Source organism: Microcaecilia unicolor, chromosome 2 (genome assembly GCF_901765095.1).
Source record: "Microcaecilia unicolor chromosome 2, aMicUni1.1, whole genome shotgun sequence".
In the NCBI taxonomy this organism is placed as follows: Eukaryota; Metazoa; Chordata; class Amphibia; order Gymnophiona; family Siphonopidae; genus Microcaecilia; species Microcaecilia unicolor.
Window position 1 is genome coordinate 193297191 of NC_044032.1, and position 20634 is coordinate 193317824.

The 20634-nt window shown below is 42.4% G+C and overlaps 1 protein-coding gene across 3 annotated transcripts in view; it reads left to right on the forward strand.

Moving 5' to 3' along the window:
* Positions 1-20634, forward strand: part of CDC42SE2 (CDC42 small effector 2) — a 121068-nt gene that overhangs the window by 65298 nt on the left and 35136 nt on the right. The window lies entirely within an intron of this gene.

Consider the following 20634-nt stretch of genomic DNA (forward strand, 5'->3'; position numbering starts at 1 on the left):
CAAGAGGCGGAGGAACTCTGCCCCAAGAGGCAGTGGAGGAACTGTCCCATGTGATCTGGCTGCTTAGGTGAGAGGAGCTCCGTCATTTCATTGATAGGTCACCGAGACACTTTCTATGCTCCATCTGTCTGCGACGGATCCTGCTGACTATGATTTGTTTTTGGAGGGCATGGCTGGCCTCCTCATGCATTTCCTCCTCCACAAATCCTTTATCAAGATGATGCTGGTGCAGTGGGAGTCTCTGGACGGGCCCATGCTTGGGCTGGGGCATTGGACCATCTATACATGTTCACTCCGGAGGATGTAGACAAGTATTGGGTGTTTCCCAAGGTGAATGCCTTGGTCATGGGTGTTATAAAAGCCACGGTGGTGCCAGTTTGGGGGGGGGGGGGGGGGAGGTGGCCCTGAGGAAGCTCCATGAGAAGAAAAGAAGATGGAACAGCAGTTCCATGTAACCTTTTCAACAAGTTCTAGCATTCAAACCGCTATTTGTGGTAGTTACATGGCTAGGGCTATGCTGTAGTGGTTGCAGCAGTTGGTGGAGTCACCGGAGGTTGCTCTTCTTGTGTCATGTGCGGTCTTTGTGGTGGGTGTCCTCTGTGACCTCTTTCGCTTAGCCTCCTGAGCTGTAGCAGCTTTGGTACTAGACCGCTGGTTGTGGCCCCACTACTGGGTTGCCGATGCCTCAAAGAACCTTTTGAGTTGGCTTCCCTTTCATGGTCACTTAACTTTTTGGGGAGAATTTGGAGAAGGTGGTGAAGGATGGCATACATCAAGAAGTAAGGCAGCTGGTGGGTGCAGATCCATCTTCAGGCCCTCTTGGTGGTCCACATTGTGGGCAAGGACAATGTCCAGAAAGACTTTCTCAGTTGTTTCCTCTTGGATCTGGAGGAGTGGAAACTGATTCACCAGACTTTTCATCTGATAGTGGACCATTGAGGCCCTCAGCCGTTTGATTTGATGGCGTCTCGGACCAGTGTGAAGGCAGAACACTTCTTCAACCAGTAGAGAGACCCAGTTTCCCGGGGGATAGATGCCCTGCTTCAGCCTTGGCCAACAGAGGGACTGCTTTATGTCTTTCCGCTGTGGCCTCTGATCGGCCGACTTTTGCGCATCATTGTGCCTCATCTTTGTGCCTCATCTTTATGGCACTGGATTGGCCTCGCAGGCCATGGTATGTGGATCTGTGGCATCTCCTGGTGGGGAATCCTCTGCCACTCCCCAGGAGGTGGGGTCTGCTTCGGCAAGGCCCAGTTGACATGGAAGATCTGGATCCCTTTTGGCTTACGGTCGGGCCATTGAGAGGAGGCGACTAGAGAAGCGGGGATTTTCTCCTGCAGTGGTCTGTACTTCATTCCAGGAAATTCTCCATGTCCTTGGCTTATGTCAGGGTCTGGCGTGTTTTTTAGCCCTGGTGTGGAAACGGTCCCTTTTTCCTCCCTGAAGGACCCAGGTCCCAAACTTTTTGAGTTTTCTTCAGCGATGCCTAGATCAGGGACTGGCCTTGAGTTCCCTGAGGGTTCAGGTGGCTGCCTTGGCCAGCTTTTGGGGAAGGGTGCATAATGTCTGTCTGGCCATGCATAGAGAGGTGTCTTGATTCTTGAAGGGGGAGGAAGTGGCTGCTCCTTCTACATACTTTTTTTCTCTCCTGGAACCTCAATCTGGTTCTTCGGGCATTATCAGAGGCTTCCTTTGAACCCTTTGCTCGGCTTTGATCAAGAATCTGACTCTCAAGACAGTGTTCCTAGTGGCTATCATTTCTGCTAGGAGGGTCTTAGAGTTGCAGACACTGTCCTACAGGGATCTGTACCTTTCCTTCACAGAGGACTCTGTCTCTGTGCACAGGTCTCCCCTCCTTGCCAAAGGTGGTATCTGCATTCCATGTGATCGGGAGATTTGCTTTCCCTCCTTTTGACAGTGGGGTCGACTCCAGTGGACTGGAGTCTTCAAGCTGGATGTCCAGAGGACATTGCTCCAGTATATGCAGGAAACAAATGATTTTCATTTCTCTGACCACCTGTTTGTGGTTTTCACATGGCCCTCAGATGGGCCAGGCAGCCTCCAAGGCTTCCATGGTGAGGTGGATCAAGACAACTATTGAATGCTTACATTTTCAAGAATCATCCAGTGCCTCAGAGTTTGAGGGCCCACTTGACTACGGATGCAAGCTACGTCCTGGGTGGAGGCCTCAGGAGTGGCTCCTCAAGACATTTGAAGGGCGGCAACTTTAGTTATCGTTCCATTCTTTTTCCAAGCACTACAGATTGGACGTGTGGGCCAGAGCTGTTATTCAGGATTCTTGTCTTCCCAGTAGGACTGTTTTGGTACATCCTGTTTGTGCAGAATAGTGGCACTGATGCTAAGAAAAGGGAAATTGTCATAAGTACATAAGTACATAAGTAGTGCCATACTGGGAAAGACCAAAGGTCCATCTAGCCCAGCATCCTGTCACCGACAGTGGCCAATCCAGGTCAAGGGCACCTGGCACGCTCCCCAAACGTAAAAACATTCCAGACAAGTTATACCTAAAAATGCGGAATTTTTCCAAGTCCATTTATAGCGGTTTATGGACTTGTCCTTTAGGAATCTATCTAACCCCTTTTAAACTCCGTCAAGCTAACCGCCCCGTACCACGTCTCCGGCACGAATTCCAGAGTCTAATTACACGTTGGGTGAAGAAAAATTTTCTCCGATTCGTTTTAAATTTACCACACTGTAGCTTCAACTCATGCCCTCTAGTCCTAGTATTTTTGGATAGCGTGAACAGTCGCTTCACATCCCCCCGATCCATTCCACTCATTATTTTATACACTTCTATCATATCTCCCCTCAGCCGTCTCTCCTCCAAGCTGAAAAGCCCTAGCCTTCTCAGCCTCTTTCATAGGAAAGTCGTCCCATCCCCACTATCATTTTCGTCGCCCTTCGCTGTACCTTTTCCAATTCTACTATATCTTTTTTGAGATACGGAGACCAGTACTGAACACAATACTCCAGGTGCGGTCGCACCATGGAGCGATACAACGGCATTATAACATCCGCACACCTGGACTCCATACCCTTCCTAATAACACCCAACATTCTATTCGCTTTCCTAGCCGCAGCAGCACACTGAGCAGAAGGTTTCAGCGTATCATCGACGACGACACCCAGATCCCTTTCTTGATCCGTAACTCCTAACGCGGAACCTTGCAAGACGTAGCTATAATTCGGGTTCCTCTTACCCACATGCATCACTTGCACTTGTCAACATTGAACTTCATCTGCCACTTGCACGCCCATTCTCCCAGTCTCGCAAGGTCCTCCTGTAATCGTTCACATTCCTCCTGCGACTTGACGACCCTGAATAATTTTGTGTCATCGGCGAATTTAATTACCTCACTAGTTATTCCATCTCTAGGTCATTATAAATACATTAAAAGCAACGGACCCAGCACAGACCCCTGCGGGACTCCACTAACTACCCTCCTCCACTGAGAATACTGGCCACGCAATCCTACTCTCTGCTTCCTATCTTTCAACCAGTTCGTAATCCATAATAATACCCTACCTCCGATTCCATGTCTCTGCAATTTCTTCAGGAGTCTTTCGTGCGGCACTTTGTCAAACGCCTTCTGAAAATCCAGATATACAATATCAACCGGCTCCCCATTGTCCACATGTTTGCTTACCCCCTCAAAAAAAAATGCATTAGATTGGTGAGGCAAGACTTCCCTTCACTAAATCCGTGCTGACTTTGTCTCATCAGTCCATGTTTTTGTATATGCTCTGCAATTTATTCTTATAATAGCCTCCACCATCTTGCCCGGCACCGACGTCAGACTCACCGGTCTATAATTTCCCGGATCTCCTCTGGAACCCTTCTTAAAAATCGGAGTAACATTGGCTACCCTCCAGTCTTCCGGTACTACACTCGATTTTAGGGACAGATTGCATATTTCTAACAGTAGCTCCGCAAGTTCATTTTTTAGTTCTATTAATACTCTGGGATGAATACCATCAGGTCCCGTGATTTACTACTCTTCAGCTTGCTGAACTGACCCATTACATCCTCCAAGGTTACAGAGAATTTGTTTAGTTTCTCCGACTCCCCCGCTTCAAATATTCTTTCCGGCACCGGTGTCCCCCCCAAATCCTCCTCGGTGAAGACCGAAGCAAAGAATTCATTTAATTTCTCCGCTACGGCTTTGTCCTCCTTGATCGCCCCTTTAACACCATTTCGTCCAGCGGCCCAACCGACTCTTTGGCCGGTTTCCTGCTTTTAATGTATCTAAAAAAATTTTTACTATGTATTTTTGCTTCCAACGCTAATTTCTTCTCAAAGTCCTTTTTGCCCTCCTTATCTCCGCTTTGCATTTGGCTTGGCATTCCTTATGATCTATCCTGTTACTTTCAGTTGGTTCTCTTCTCCACTTTCTGAAGGATTGTTTTTGGCTCTAATGATTTCCTTTATCTTACTGTTTAGCCACGCCGGCTGACGTTTAGTCTTTTTTCCCTTTTTTCTAATACGTGGAATATATTTGTCCTGAACCTCCAGGATGGTGTTTTAAACAGCATCCACGCCTGATGCAAGTTTTTACTCTGCGAGCTGCTCCTTTCAGTCTTTTTTTCACCATTTTTCTCATTTGTCGTAATCACCTTTTCTATAGTTAAACGCTAGCGTACTTGATTTCCTAGTTTCACTTCCTTCAATGCCAATATCAAAACCGATCATATTATGATCACTGTTATCAAGCGGCCCTCGTATCGTTACCCCCTGCACTAGATCATGAGCACCACTAAGGACTAAGTCTAGTATTTTTCCTTCTCTTGTCGGCTCCTGAACTAGCTGTTCCATGAAGCTGTCCTTGATTTCATCAAGAAATCTTATGTCCCTTGCGTGTACAGATGTTACATTAACCCAGTCTATATGCGGGTAATTGAAATCCCCCATTATTATTGTGTTGCCCAGTTTGTTTGCGGCCCTGATTTCCTTTAACATTTCCGCATCCGTCTGTTCGTCCTGGCCAGGCGGACGGTAGTACACTCCTATCACTATCCTTTCCCCTTTGCACATGGAATTTCAATCCACAGTGATTCCAAGGAGTGTTTTGTTTCCTGCAGAATTTTCAATCTATTTGATTCAAGGCTCTCGTTAATATACAATGCTACCCCTCCACCAATCCGATTCACCCTATCACTACGATATAATTTGTACCCCGGTATGACAGTGTCCCACTGGTTATCCTCCTTCCACCAGGTCTCAGAGATGCCTATTATATCTAATTTTTCATTTAGTGCAATATATTCCAACTCCCCCATCTTATTTCTTAGGCTCCTGGCATTCGCATATAGACATTTCAAACTATGTTTGTTGTTCCTAAGTACATCATGCTTAGTACTTGACAGTATTAATTGGCAATCTTTTGTCTGATTTTTATTGTTTTTATTGTTATTTATTGATACATTTTTTTCTGTAGTCAAAGACACTATTCTGCAATCCCTCCCTTGGAAGACCTCAGCCTGGAGTTGTAAGTGTGCTCTGTGCTTGCTTTTAGTGTTTGATTTTCTGATGTGAAAAAAAAATGCTCGATTGGCAGCAGTACAGGGTTCCCATGATACTGCTATATCCTGGTTTATGCAGGGTAGCAAGTGCCACTCTGTGGTGTTATGCTTGCTTGATGATCATTGCAGCTGCAGTGATGATGAGGCATGGTACATTACAAAGGGACCACCTGCTGCTTGGGTAAATGCATAATGGAATCTTCCAGGGGGCATCACAGCATATTGCCAGTGATGTCACTGGTTAGAGTTCAGTCTTTCTCTATCTCTACCTGCTGGTAGGAAGGGATAACATCTGTTTCATTCATTCAGGTATTTTTTTCATTCAAATGTTTATATACCGCTTAGACCTAAGCGGTTTACAGCTTCACGTTACAGGTACTGGGTCTGTCCCTATTGGGCTCACAGTCTAGATAGTACATTGTACTACTGTTGTACTTGGGGCAATAGAGAGACACAGCTGCAGAGGGAATTGAACCTGGTTCCCCAGGATCTCAACCCACTGCCAACAATCAGGCAGCAGTGGGAATGAACCCAATTCCCCAGGTCCACAACCCACTACACTAACCATCAGGCCACTCATCCACTTCATTCTGTTTGTGTAGTATAGTGTTGCTAAGAAAAATATATAGGGTAAGACACTATTTTCCCCTTAAATTTGCTGTAAGTGGGATGAGAAGTGGAAGAGGATGAGAGGCACAACATGAAAGTTTGAAAGAGCAGAAAGAGCTGCAGTATTTTCAACAAAGAGCAGGAGCAGTAATGGAAATGAGGAAAGTGGTTTTTGAGAGTTTCAGTTCTGTGATATTTTAGAGTACAGTAACTGAGCGAAGCAGATCAGCAGAGTGTATGAGCTGGAAGGAACCAAGTGAGCATCCATGAGCAGAGGGTGGAAAAATTGTATTCAACAATACGAAAATCAAAGCAGAAAAACTTCAGCTATGCAACTGCTTGTTCCATTTGCTTTTGAAGGGGAAATCCTTGTTCTGTACCTTGGTTAAAGTAGTTTTGTTGCCTAGCTGGCTGAAGGAACTCCCCTGTCAGATGTTGCCACCAACGTGGATAGCTATAGGTTTTGAATGATCTTCATGATCTTCCGCCTTTCAGGATGAATGCATTAATGTTAACCACAGAGCAGAAGGGTGATATGAATTCCCTTCAGCGTAGATCCCTTTTTTTTTTTTTTTAATCTTTGGCTTATAAAGCAAACATTAGACGAACCATTACAATTATAACTTGATTCCCTCTCCACTCTGCCCAAACTCTTCTAGACATATAACAAACCTTCCCCATAAACCTAATCCTAACCCTCCCCCCCCCCCCCCCCCCCCAGCAAGGGCAGTTTCCAAAGCCATTTACATTAGTAAATAATAATTCAATATATAAATTTTCTCTCTGGAAATTGCACTCCCTCGGTGCAGCTAAAAGCCTGTACAATGCTTAGTTTATTTAAATTTGATTATTCACTGTGTGTCTGCACTTCTAAGTAGATTACTGTAAAATTTAAAATCTAATTTATACAAAACTATTTTTAAGACATAAAAAGAGAATTCAATATAATCTTAAAAATTCACTTGATTCTCCTAGCTTATCTCGCTGATAAGCATTTATACATTTCTTAGCACCTAATCTGCTGCTGTACCCACTGATCAGGAACCTATGTTGAAAGATTGAATAAATAACCGTGAATGATGATTGATTTTTTTTCCAAGCACAGATAATTTAATCCTCCTCTACAACTGCAAAGGTACCGAATTCTTAATTTTCAGGCTAAAATAGCTAAACACAGATTGATGAGTTCATCACCTAAGATAGAAATAAATCTAAATGTGAGCATCTGAGAATTTGTTTGGCTAATCCAAATGTAAGCAATCTGCCCAGGGGCCAATGCAGAAAGCTTCTATGATCTCAGCCATGCAGAGTATACATGCACGTTACTGGCCAAACAATGCAGTAATGGGGTTGAGCGTGAGTTTTACTCACATGGTATACATGGCCACACACTGGATTCAAATGAATGCATATGAAGCCATTAAAGTTTCCTGCAGCAGTACATAAAGGGAAACGATGGCCTCTGACATTCAGTTACCACCACAATTTTTAAACCAGATCCAGGGCAACATAGCCCGATCTGCCCTCCTGCCCCAACATAGCTTTCTGCCCTGGCACCCTCCCTCCCTCTCCCTGACCTAAAAAGCTTTCTCTGCTGTCTAGTGGCACCCTTCACTCTGCAAACGTGGCTCCCCTGCTTCTCAGCCCAACTACCAAATAAGGGAAAAATTCTTTTATATAACAGATTGACCCTGCCCAGCGCATTGTGCTGTCATTTTTGAAGATGGTGGCACTGGAGGCAGGAGCAAGTGGGCATTGCTCCTGCCTTCTTTAAGGTACAGCCTGGAAGGAGATTGGGGGGGGGGGGGGCGTAGCCAGTGCCACTAGACACCAGCGAATGGGCTTTTTTAATAGGTTGGGAGGGAATGGAGTCTTGAGTGAGGGGTGCCCTAAACACCAAGGAATTATTTTTTTAAGTAGTGGAGAGGACTTGGGTTTAGGTCAGGGGTGGAAGGGTTCTGCTAGACACCAGAGACTGGGAGTTTAGTTTAGGGAGGTGGAGGGGGCAATGCAAACACTGGTGGTCTGGGTTTTTTTATTGTCACCCTTTCTTTAGTGCTTGAGCCAGTCACCAGTCTCGCACACTAACAGGAAGGGTGATATTTAGCAATGAGATGCAGATTGCTGCCTTGAGATTTAATGCAGCAGTAATTTGCATGTTCATTGCTTACAGCATTTATTTTGGGGTAAGCTGGCGCAAGGCTTCCCAGAAACTAAACCACCTTAAAGATCAGACAAATTCTGAATTTTGGTCTGGTTTCAACAGGCAGACATGGAACATCCCATAATAGGTGTAATAAGATCATATTTACTTTCACCAGTCAGTCTGGCTGTCGTATTCTATAGCATAGTCTTTTTATACTGTTCAAAGGTAATCACTGATGGCAAATTTCAGTGGTCAGGTCTTGTTGTCACAAGGGAATGTAAGATTTTGATCAGAATTGGCATAGCAAACAACTAAATACTGATTTTACTACAGTGCAAATCTGGGGGAGCATTTTCAATTGAGGGTCAGTCTTCACTCCCAAATGTGTTGCTGTCCCCTTGGGCTCTAAATTCCTGATATCTGAAGTAGTATAGTAAGAGGTGCATTCCTCCTTGAAATCCATAATGCCATTTATTCTTATTTAGACTTAGTCTGTGATGAAGAGGCCATTTTGATGCTATTTCCATGCATTGATTCAGTTTACAAATGTTCTACCAAAGCACGAAATGGACATAACATAACTCTTCCACTCAACAATGCCCCAACTGTGCCTGTTCCACTCAAACCTATCTTACCCAACATCACTTTATATTTGTTCTTACCGGAATCGGCAAACGCCTCTCCGGTACTATGTAAGCCACATTGAGCCTGCAAATAGGTGGAAAAATTTGGGATACAAATGTAACAAATAAATAAAAATAAATAAATGTTTTATAACACCTATAGGTTCAGCTGCATTGAGAGGAGGTATAAGTTTCAAAGGAAAAGTACACACATACTTTTGCTTTGAAAATTGGTGCAAAGTGCACTGATAAATACATGCAGACTTTGTTCCACTGCAGGCAGTTTGGCATTAAGGGGGCAATTTTCAAAAACTTTACAAAACTAGAAGTTAGGAAAAATTAACAATGCAGCAGTGTCTTCTTTTGTTCTTTTGTACTATCTTTCTTGGAATGAAGAACCACCCATGGTGGTTTACAATTTAAAAATACAATAGAGAATGATTACTTCAAATCTGCAATAACTAAACGATTGTAAATTAATGCATCAAGTACATAGAAATATTACTTGATGCTAACTTGACTCTATCTCATTTACTAAGGATGAGCAAACTATAGCTTTAACAAATATACCTAACACCGTGTCGCTGTCAAATAACCAAAAGTCAGATCCACCCAGTCACTCTGGTTTCATCACCAAAATGCCCATTCACAGCTATCTATAATTTCCAAACATCCTGATCCCCTGATGACTCTAAGAGGCTGTTCCCTTAGGTTAACCCATTCTGGAGTACCCACCTTGGGTCAGCCTATCCCCGTTGTAAGGCACTGTTGAATGTTTACACTTTGATATCATCTGGGGTGGGACTACTCAGGTCGATGAATAGAGAGGCAGATAGGGCATTCATTGACCAGAGGAAGTAGAGGGTAGACCATTTTTTTCCAGTTTCAACCAAACCGAATCTGCAGCTGAAGTTCGCCACTCAGTTTCAGCCGAACTGGCTGCTATTGCCCCAAATCAGTGCTACGCCATGGCCCATCCACCCCATTCACAAATTGGAATAGCTCCCCCAGACCTTTCCTACCCTTTCCACCTCTGGTTGCCCAGGACCTACCTTATAATCAGTGGTGATCTAGTGATATAGTTGGGACATGAGCAATTCCTAGTTCCTCCTGCCCATACTGGCTCCAGTCTCAAAATGGCTGCCATGACCTGTAGTGGAAGCTTCATGTTTGTTTTGGAGGGGAGGAGGGGGAGGAAAGGCTGTAACTGTATAAGTGGGGAAGAGCTCACTATGCGGACACAGCACAAAGTTTTAGGTTGAGCCAAAAATGCACTGGCAATTTTGTCTGAAACCAAGGCCAAATACTGATTTTTGGTATCTAAGAGGAAGTAATAGTTCAGGAGCTTGAGTGTAAGAACTGTGTTTGGCACCATGCCACATCCTGGTGTTGTCTTCCCTCTCATACCCCCCCCCCCCCCCCCCCCCCCCCCCCGATAATGTCATCCTTATGATTACTACAAATACAAAAAAAAAATTTTTTTAATCAAAACCAAATACCAAAATATATAAAACTCCCAGCACGTATCTCAAGCGCTAACTTGTGCTGCCATGCCACCATTGCAGCAGAGTGCTGAAAGGTTCAGTGGTACCTGCTTATACCCAACTTTGCAGCGGGTCCCGATAAACCCTGCATTGAGCACTCTGGTTTCTCACACTCCCAGCAAGTTATTGACAAGCAGACATGCTGATGTCATACTGAAACAAGAACTTTATTAAAGCAAGCACCGAGTGTTGAAACAGAGCAAAAATTCCTCTTATACTCAAATGTCTACTGATTAAAAAAGGAGAGCACTTTTTTTTTTAATGCTGGAAAAAAGTTCTCTTCAAATCAGTTTGGCAATATGGTCCCTCTCCCAGTGGAAGAGTGGGGACATGACCAATTATGAATGGCCAAACTATACAATGAGAGACCATAGGTACAGTGTTGTAGTAGATAAACAATTTTTACGCTCTGTTAAATAGGTCTTGTGGTCTGCTTAGTGTAAATTGTATTATAGGGTCTAAAAAAAAGATGTTATAAACCTGGATGGACATGTAGTAGCAAACTTTTTTAACATAAGACTTTCTTGTAGTAGGATTAGTCCATTGGGCACCTTCATAGGTTGAATTACAAAATGTATTCCTGACCCCACTCGGCCCGTGTGCCCGTTAGAGCTGATATTAAATCAGAATGGAACTAGTTTATCACATAGGCTGTGTAATGATGATATCAGCAGGAAACAGTAGATTAAAAAGATTGCAGTACATATACTGTACACCACCTTGGGATAATCGGTCTAGCAAGGAATATATTGAACAGTATTATGGTTCTGTTCTTTAAAGCACCAGCTGACTGTGTCCATTCAATTGTAAGAGTGCAGTGGATTTTGGCTTTCCTGATCCATGAAATATACAAACAATTTTCACAAGTAAGGCATTGTTATAGCACATTTTTCAGTCTTTCGTAACTGCGTTATTGGACAGAAGGGAGGATAGTTGTAGCCAATTTCTGTGCAGTTACAAAAGAAGGTTGTGATGGGAGTATCAGGGTTCCTGAGCCTCCAACAGATTGATCTGACATTACTTCCAACCTAATTAGCAGCATCAGCAAACAGTCTGCTTTGACAATCACGCACAGCATGGCCTGTCTTTGCCCCCAAATCTCTGCTAGGTTTTAAAGAGCTATTTTGGATTTTTAATAATTTAATAGATATAAATGCTGTAGCCTCTGTTTCACAAACCTCACAACCAACAGCAGACTGTTTAGCTCTTTACTTTCAAAATATAGTGCAAAATATTAGGCATAGTTTTAATACTGGATCTGAAGCTTGGTTAGCACCTAATCTTGTGACATCTGGATTTGCTGATTGGTGTTACTGTAGATAGGATGTAGAATTCATTTTCCACTGTTTCTGTGGCTGCTGTTACAAAGCTTTTTTTAAATACTCTCTCTAAAAGATCTTGTAAGTTGGATGGTTGTCCATCTTATTTATTGAAACTTATTCCTCCAAATCTGGTGACTTGGATATCTGGATTAATGAGGTCACTTCTAGAGGAGGGTAGTTATCCTGATTCCATTTCTGGGATAATTCTCACTCCTATTCCCAAAACTGCTAGTGCAGACCTGTCCACAGTGGATCATTATAGGCCCGTAGTGGACACTCCTTGGATTACCAAACTCAAGGAGTTCTTGGTATATCCTCAATCTTGGGAATTCGTTTTTGCTAATGATTGCACTTTTCACAGCATAGCTTCCACCCTCTACATAGTACAGAAACCTTACTTCTTACTTTAACATCTGAAGGAAAGGATATCCTGAGTAAGGGCGGTCAGGCTACTGTTCTGCAGTTTGACATCTTAGCAGTCTTTGATGCCATATATCATTCTCTTGATGCTTCATCGGCTAGAAGAATTGGGTATGGGTAGAAAAGTGATTAAATGGTTTGGAGAATTTTTGAGGATGATAATATATATGGTTCACAAGAATGGAATTGTTTGATTCTTGGGTGCCTGGGTGTGACGTCCCCCAGGGGTTACCCCTGTCCTCTTTGCTTTTTAATATTTATATGAGACCACTGGGTGCATTGCTTACCTCCTTGGGTGTTCAAATATTGTCCTATATTGATAATATTTTCTATTATGTCCTGTTTTGGATGCTTTTGAGAATGCTAAAGAAATTTTAATTGAAAATATCTCTGACTGATTTGTGGACCAGTTCTGTTTTTTGAAGCTGAATAGGCAAAAGACTAATATTGTTTGGTTTGGGAATTTTGACTTCTTACCTCAAAAGTTTTTACAATTTGCTACTGATGAAACTAAAGGTCACAAATAAATCCAAAGTCTTGGGGGTAATATTGGACTCGAGATTAATTTATGATGAACAGATTACTGCTCTGGTGAAAAAATTTAATTTTTGCTTGTGTCAGCTAAGAGCAATCAGGTCCAGTCTCGGTGCTGAAAGTTTTAGATGTATGGCCCAAGCTGTTCTCTTGCCTTATCTTGATTATTATAACTCTTTATATGGGGGAACCTCTGTGAAGTTTTAAGAAGGTTGCAGCTTCTTCAAAATATGGTGGCTAGAATGATTTTTAGAGTTAAAAAATTTGAAAGAGTTTTCCTTCCTCTTGGCAAATTGCACTGGCTTCCGGTTTCCTCACGCATAAAATTTAAAATAACCTGTATGGTTTTTAAATCCTTAGCTGGACAAAATTCAGTTAGTTTGCCTAAATATCTGCTTTTATTGTCTACAAGAAGGTCATCTTGATCTGCACACTCATACACTTTGATGTTTCCTAGCCCTTGAGATATTAAACTTAAAAGTTATTTAAATAACTCTTTTTTTTTTTTTTTTTTAGTTCCAATATTTTTATTGTGTTTTATAAATGATAACAAATGGCTAAAATAAAGCAATTAGCCAGCTTAACAGTAACAAGCATCAGCATACATGTTCAAGTTAGGGCAAGTCCGGGATTATTTCGATAACAGATCATAATCATAAGTCACAGGAGTAACTTAAATAACTCTTTTAAATACTTAGCCGTAAGGGGGACCCATTAGCGCCTCAACTCTGAGCAAAATAACAACGGAGGAGCAGTATTCCTCGTCTTTAGCCCGAAGTGATACTCCCAAAGGAAACAGAGGACTGGTAAGGCCGGCTGTGGTAACGCTGGAATCGCTTTGGGATGCAATCCAAGGTTTAAACACTACTTTTCTAACTATTTCTAACTCCCTTCGGGGAGATGTAATGGAACTTAAACAATCTTCTCAGAATCTATCTGAAAATCAAATAAGGTAGCAGTGTTGGAAGGGGAGGTTATCAAACTTCAAAATGTTACATCTATATTAATTAAGGGGAAGGATATTCAAGCATGTAAGCTTGAATACCTTAAAAACCTGAGTCGCAAAAACAATCTGAGGTTTATAAACTTTCCTAAATCGCCGTTAATTCCAGCTTTAGAGATGTTTAAAAAAATACCTGGGAATACCAGCAGAGGGCTTTCCGCCTATTGCTAGAGCCCAGTACACAACAGGAGCTTCAAAAATATCTAATGGACAACCTCAAACTGTTCTGGAATTAAATCTGACTGAATTTTTAGAAAGTTCATTGGAGATGTTGACAGAACTGACCACACTATTGGTTACCTTTGCTTTAGAGATGGACAGGAATAACATTTTTCAGATTTACTTTCACCATGCTAATGTAGGTTTTTTTGGGGTGTAAGATTCAGATTTTTCCTGATTTGGCAAGGGATACACAGAAAAGAAGAGAATTCTTGGTATATAAAACAAGAGTTCTCAACTTAGGAGCATTGTTTAAGTTGAAATTTCCCTGTAGATGCCTTGTATCCCTACACACGAATAATTATGTTTTCTTTGATCCCAAAAAATTGCTACAATTTATAAAATCTAAAGTTAAATGTGCCTTTGGCTGCACCCCAATGTTAATATGCTAGTAAGTCGATTAGCGGGATTTGTAGTGCTCTTCATGTTCCAATGATGTAACATATTTTCCTTTCTTTAATTATTCTTTTTGCTTAGTATCTGTTTCTGTGAATTGTGGACAGAGTTTTAAAGGGGAATGGATTACCTTGGTTATAATTTCCAATGATTATTTTGTCTTTTTCAAATATTACCATTACATTTATGTTGGGATTGTAAATGTAAAAAACTATATAAATAAAAGTAAAAAAAAACCTATATACTTAGCAGTAAAACTATGGAATGGCATTCCTCATCAGATAAGGTCCATTCTTTCCTATTTTTTATTTAGAAAACAGTTGAAAGCTTTTTTTTTTTTTACTTTGATATTGATTTAGTCTAGAATGTTTTATATTGTTTTTATCTATGTTACTCTGTAATTCTATCTGATTGATATGTTTCTTTCTTGTACTCTTCAATGAATCCTCATGGAGATATGGCGGAAAATGAGTTATGAATGAAATGGAATGAAGTGGCTTATTTTAATTTGCAGCAGTTGAAGCAAGGCACTGTAATGAGTTAATGTTTCACTTTTTCTGACTGGAGTAGAAGAGGTTCACTCTGAAGGTTTCTGTAAAGTTTTAAAAACAAAATAAGTAGATCTGCTGTAAAGTTAATATATTGAGAAGTGCAAGAGAAAAGTTAAAATCTTTTTTTGTTTGCATGCAGTTTTTGTAAGCCTTCTGAAATAGTGTTAGCTGCCTGATTTGATGTCAAGTTATAGCAAAGATATATAAAATCATGAGTGGTGTAGAATGGACAACAGAGAAATGTTTTTTGTTTTATTTTTTTTTCAGGGGGTGCCATTTCAGTACTGTTAAGACAAGGGGACACTCCATGAAAGTAATTAATAATGCATTTTAACCAAATCACTGAGCGTGCAGTCAAGCTATGGAATTATTATCAGAGGATATGGCCAAAACAATAAGCATAATTGGGTTAAGAAAGGATTTAGACAGCTTCTGGGAGTAAGCATCATGGAATCCCACTGGGTGCTCGTGACTTGAAGTGGCCACTGTTTGAAATGGGATGCAGGGCTGTATGTACCTTTTGGTATAACCTTCATGTGACATTTCTTATGTTCTTTTCCTCCTGTGTATAAAGCTGAAAGTGGAAAGGAACCACATGTCCCGTTCTGATACTTGAGGAATGGTCTGGTCAGTGTCAGCACTTGGGGCTCTGTCTACTAAGCCGCGCTGTAGGCACACTAACTTTATAGCACACGCTAACAATAGAGACATCCATTATATTCCTATGGGTGTCTTTAGTGTTAGCGTGCACTAAAAAGTTTGCGCGCCTACAGCACAGCTTAGTAAACAGGACCCTTAGTTTCTTGTGCTAGGAGAGTGTATGGGGAAAATATATTTAAATGTCAAATTTGTTTTACTTGTAATGCTCCCTTTTTGAACTGAAAACCTTTAGCTGTAGTAATAAACATAGTAACATAGTAGGTGACGGCAGAAAAAGACCTGTACAGTCCATCCAGTCTGCCCAAGAAGATAAACTCATATGTGCTACTTTATGTGTGTACCTGACTTTGATTTGTATCTGCCATATTCAGGTCACAGACCGTAGAAGTCTGCCCAGCACTAGCCCCGCCTCCCACCACCGGCTCTGCCACCCATCTCCGCTAAGCTTCTGAGGATCCATTTCTTCTGAACAGGATCCCTTTGTTTATCCCATGCATTTTTTAATTCCGTTACCGTTTTCATCTCCACCACCTCTCGTGGGAGGGCATTCCAAGTATCCACCACTCTCTGATAATTGCCAATTAGTGTTCATTATTGCTTGTTAAGTGCTGGCATCAATGCCAATTAGCTTGTTAAAACAAATAAGTTACGTGTGGTGTTATAGAATAGAATCAGCAACGATTTGGGGCCCTAAATCTAAGCCTCAACATATTGAGTATTTATCCCCATAAAATATAGATATTTTTGTATTTTTCAGGTCCAGCATTCACTGTACTGTGTGATTCATTGTTAAGCATTTGTAAATTAAATATGGCAGTTGAGTTAAGGTTTAATATGTTATGGCTGTTTTATATATTATGTTTGTATCTTATGTAATTTTATACACCATTTTGAGTGATTAAAGAGTTATGTAAGCATTTCTAAATAAATACTAATTGGAAAATGCATACTTGGATGACATTTTGAAAATGCCCCTCTAAGTCCAAATTGGAACATTTTGCCAATAATGTCCAAAAACAAATTTTAAAAAGTCCAACTGACAGTTAACTTCCAGTTTTCCTGTTTGAAAATGGGTTATAAGAGAAACATCTTATCCTAAAAATGCCTAAAAAAGAGCCGTTTTTGAAAGTGGAACGTCCAACTTTTGATGCCAAAAAGCAGGCACAAAAGCATCTGTCTGGCACCGTTTTGAGAGAAATGGCCACACTGACGACCCTGCAGAGCAGAGGAGCAGCCTAGTGGTCAGTGCAGTGGACTTTAAACAATGACACCCAAGTACACTTCCCACCCTAACTTCTGTAAGATGTATTGTGAGCCCTCCAGGAACAGAAAAAAAATCTACTGGGTCTAACTGTACACCACTACAGTCATCTTCCAGCCTGCAGGTGTCACCCATATTTAGGTACAGTAGGTATTTGGTTGGTTCTGGAGGGCTCACAATTTCCACCCTAAATTGAATAGATAGAATGGGATATGAACCTGGGTCCCCTTGTACAAATTCCACTGCACTGACCACTAGGCAAATCCAAGGACCTGCTTGCTGCTCTGTTGGGTATCCACTGTCACTTTCACTTCTTAGGGGGATTTTTTTTTTGGGGGGGGGGGGCAGATGTCAACTTTTTGTCTCACCCTTGTCATGCCTCCAACACATCCCCATACTGTTGGATGAACTTGGTGAAAAAGTCCCAATTCTGCCTTTTTGAAAATCGTGATTTAGATGTTTTCAGCAGATGGATGTTTTTTGGCCATTCTGAGACATCTATCTGCTTTGAAAATGAACTCCTTAATGTTCAGGTTTGGATGGCTTCCTAAAGGAAAAGTCCATAGACCGTTATTAAATGGACTTGGGGAAAATCCACTATTTCTGGGATAAGCAGTATAAAATGTTTTGTACTTTTTTTGGGATCTTGCCAGGTATTTGTGACCTGGATTGGCCACTGTTGGAAACAGGATGCTAGGCTTGATGGACCTTTTGTCTTTCCCAGAATGGCAATACTTATGTAACACAATAGTGTATTTCCCCCATTTCTCCACTGGCAGATCTGGGGGGTGTTAAGTGTGCAAGGGGTATGAGGATGTGCTTGTATATAGGTTTATACCTGGGGGTAAAAGTATAGGAGTTATACGCTTGCCTCTTCTTATCCTTTACATTCTTTCCTTCCCCAGCACCCCCAAACTTATCGTGCCATAACTGCACCCAGCTTCTTCCATACTTCTAATGGTGGGGCCTGGGCTCCTTTATAAACTGCCAGCTCCTTTATTTTAGATGCCAGGATCCTGGACTCCCTGTCGCTACAGAACTTGCTACTTCTCCTTCAGCTAATCTGTATGTATGGGTATGGTTGTGCATGCACAGGCAAGCAAAATGCATATGGATGGATGGACAGAGAGGTAGGTAGGACTGGCTAACAAGTGCTATTGCCTGTTGAAAGAAACTTTGCATGGGAGGGTGAATTGAAAGAGTGGTATACAGAATCTGTTTATCTATGGATCTTTATAGAGAGAGGTTGCCTGTACTCGGAGAAATTAATAAGCTTGAATCCTTTCGTCTCATTCATCACGTTACTGTGATGTTACTAGATAGTAGCCTTTAATAAAGGACCCCATTGGTAAAGTAGTTTTTACAAATATTTGAGGTTGGGTACACGACTGGTGCAGAGTCACTCTTCTCCCCAGTTGCATTCTTGTTCCAACTCCACAAAAACACCTGCTGGATTCTATCTGGGAGAGGTGAACCTTGCCCACAGTTTAAAGTGAAAGCAAATTGAAAAAAACAGTTACGACCTTGCTTTTTGGACTTCTCCGGAATTTCAAGTGCTTGAACTGAATTACCCTTTCTGGATCTACGCCAGTGCAAATGAACCTGAGCCAAACTCAAAGCAGCTGCACACCATCCCGCCTACACTGCTAAACTGCTAATGTGCATGTGTGTGATTCATATTTAACTTGGGCCAAATATTTGTGTCCTAGTAATACTGGCATTTACTACCAGTCATTGTAGTATCCTAACATTTGACATGTAGGAATAGTCTTGGCAGTGCTTAGTATTTGGGTGTTTGCATTTATTTTCCACATAAGCTAACCTAAGATATATGTGAGTTACAGTGGTGGGTGAAGATTATACATAAAATACTTCAATATGTTACTTGAAGCTGCTTATTAATAATCTCAAGCCAGTATGTAGAAATAAGCCCTTTGGATATACTCTGGGTGACTGCTTTGTGACCAGCCATTACCTGCCAACTTCAGCAGCAGGACTGGTGCAACGGTATTGAACACCATAGGTGAACCTTTGGCCTTATTCCCTGACCCCTTGTCAATGAACTTTCAAGCCCCTAATTTGCCCCCCCCCCCCCCCCCCCAAGACATTATGGTTTTAAATATTAAACTTTATATTGTGTGTGTATGTGTGTACAAATTAGGGCATTTTCCAAATAGTATGAATTGTGGCTGTTTCCTTTGACTGTGGCTCCTGCTTGCTCTTGTCTCTCCCCCCCACCCCCCCCCCCCCACCCCTTTCCTGGCGACTGTCTAGTCTTGCATAATGAAGTTGTAGAATCCATTTTGGTTCTGGTGAAAGCTGAGCTCTTATAAATCAAGAGAATGTTATCCAGAAATAATCCAGTTACAGTTCAAAATATTAAATCATTTTAGGTATAACTGCAGAATAGATTTTTATTCCCCCCCCCCCCCCCCTTAATACTAAACTAGGTCCTGCTTGCTTCTCTCTCTCTCTCTCTCTCTCTCTCTCAATACTAAACTAGATCCTGCAGTGCCTGCTAGATTCTATCTGTTAATGCTGTTGTTCAAAGTTTTTAAAACGAAGTGGAAAAGACTATGGAGATTAGTTGATAAAATTTGCTTTTTATAGTTTTACTAGTAAAAAAGGCCCGTTTCTGACACAAATGAAACGGGCGCTAGCAAGGTTTTCCTCGGAGTGTGTATGTTTGGGAGAGTGTATGTGAGAGTGACTGTTTGAGAGTCAGAGTGAAAGTGTGAGTGTGTGAGAGAGAGAGTGTGTTTGTGAGAGAGTGTGTGTGTGAGAATGAGAGTGTGTGCAAGTGTGTATGTGAGACACAGTGTGATAGAGAGTGTGTGTGTGTGCCCATCCATGCTCCTCTGTCCCCTGCCCCCTCCATTCATCCCTATCCAGCATTTTCCCTCTCTGCCTGAGGCCTGCCCTGCAATCCATATCCATCCATGCCCATCTGTCCCCTCCATTCATCCCTATCCAGCAATTCCCCTCTCCCTGAGTCCTGCCCTTCCAATCCATGCCCATCCATGCTCCTCTGTCACCTGGCCCCTCCATTTTTCCCTATCCAGCATTTCCCCTCTCTGCCTGAGGCCTGCTCTGCAATCCATATCCATCCATGCCCATCTGTCCCCTCCATTCATCCCTATCCAGCAATTCCCTTCTCCCTGAGTCCTGCCCTTCCAATCCATGCCCATCCATGCTCATCTGTCACCTGGCCCCTCCATTTTTCCCTATCCAGCATTTCCCCTCTCTGCCTGAGGCCTGCCCTGCAATCTATATCCATCCATGGCCATCTGTCCCCTCCATTCATTCTTATCCAGCAATTCCCGTCTCCCTGAGTCCTGCCCTTCGAATCCATGCCCATCCATGCTCATCTGTCACCTGGCCCCTCCATTTTTCCCTATCCAGCAATTGCCCTCTCTCCCTGAGGCCTGCCCTGCAATCCATTTCCATCCATGCCCATCTGTCCCCTCTATTCATCCCTATCCAGCAATTTCCCTCTCTCCCTGAGTCCTGCCCTCCCAATCCATGGCCATCCATGCTCCTCTGTCCCCTGCCCCCTCCATTCATCCCTTTCCAGCAATTGCCCTCTCTTCCTGAGCCCTGCCATCCCAATCCATGCCCATCCATGCTCCTCTGTCCCCTGCCGCCTCCATTCATCCTTTTGCAGCAAGTCCCCTGTCTCCCTTTCATGACCCCCCTTGCATCCATGCTCCTCTCTCTCCCATGTCCCAGCCTGGGCCGCCCTCTTCTTCCCCCCCCCCCCCTTCGCATCCATGCTGTCGTTTCTCCCCTGCCCTGCCGCTCCCAT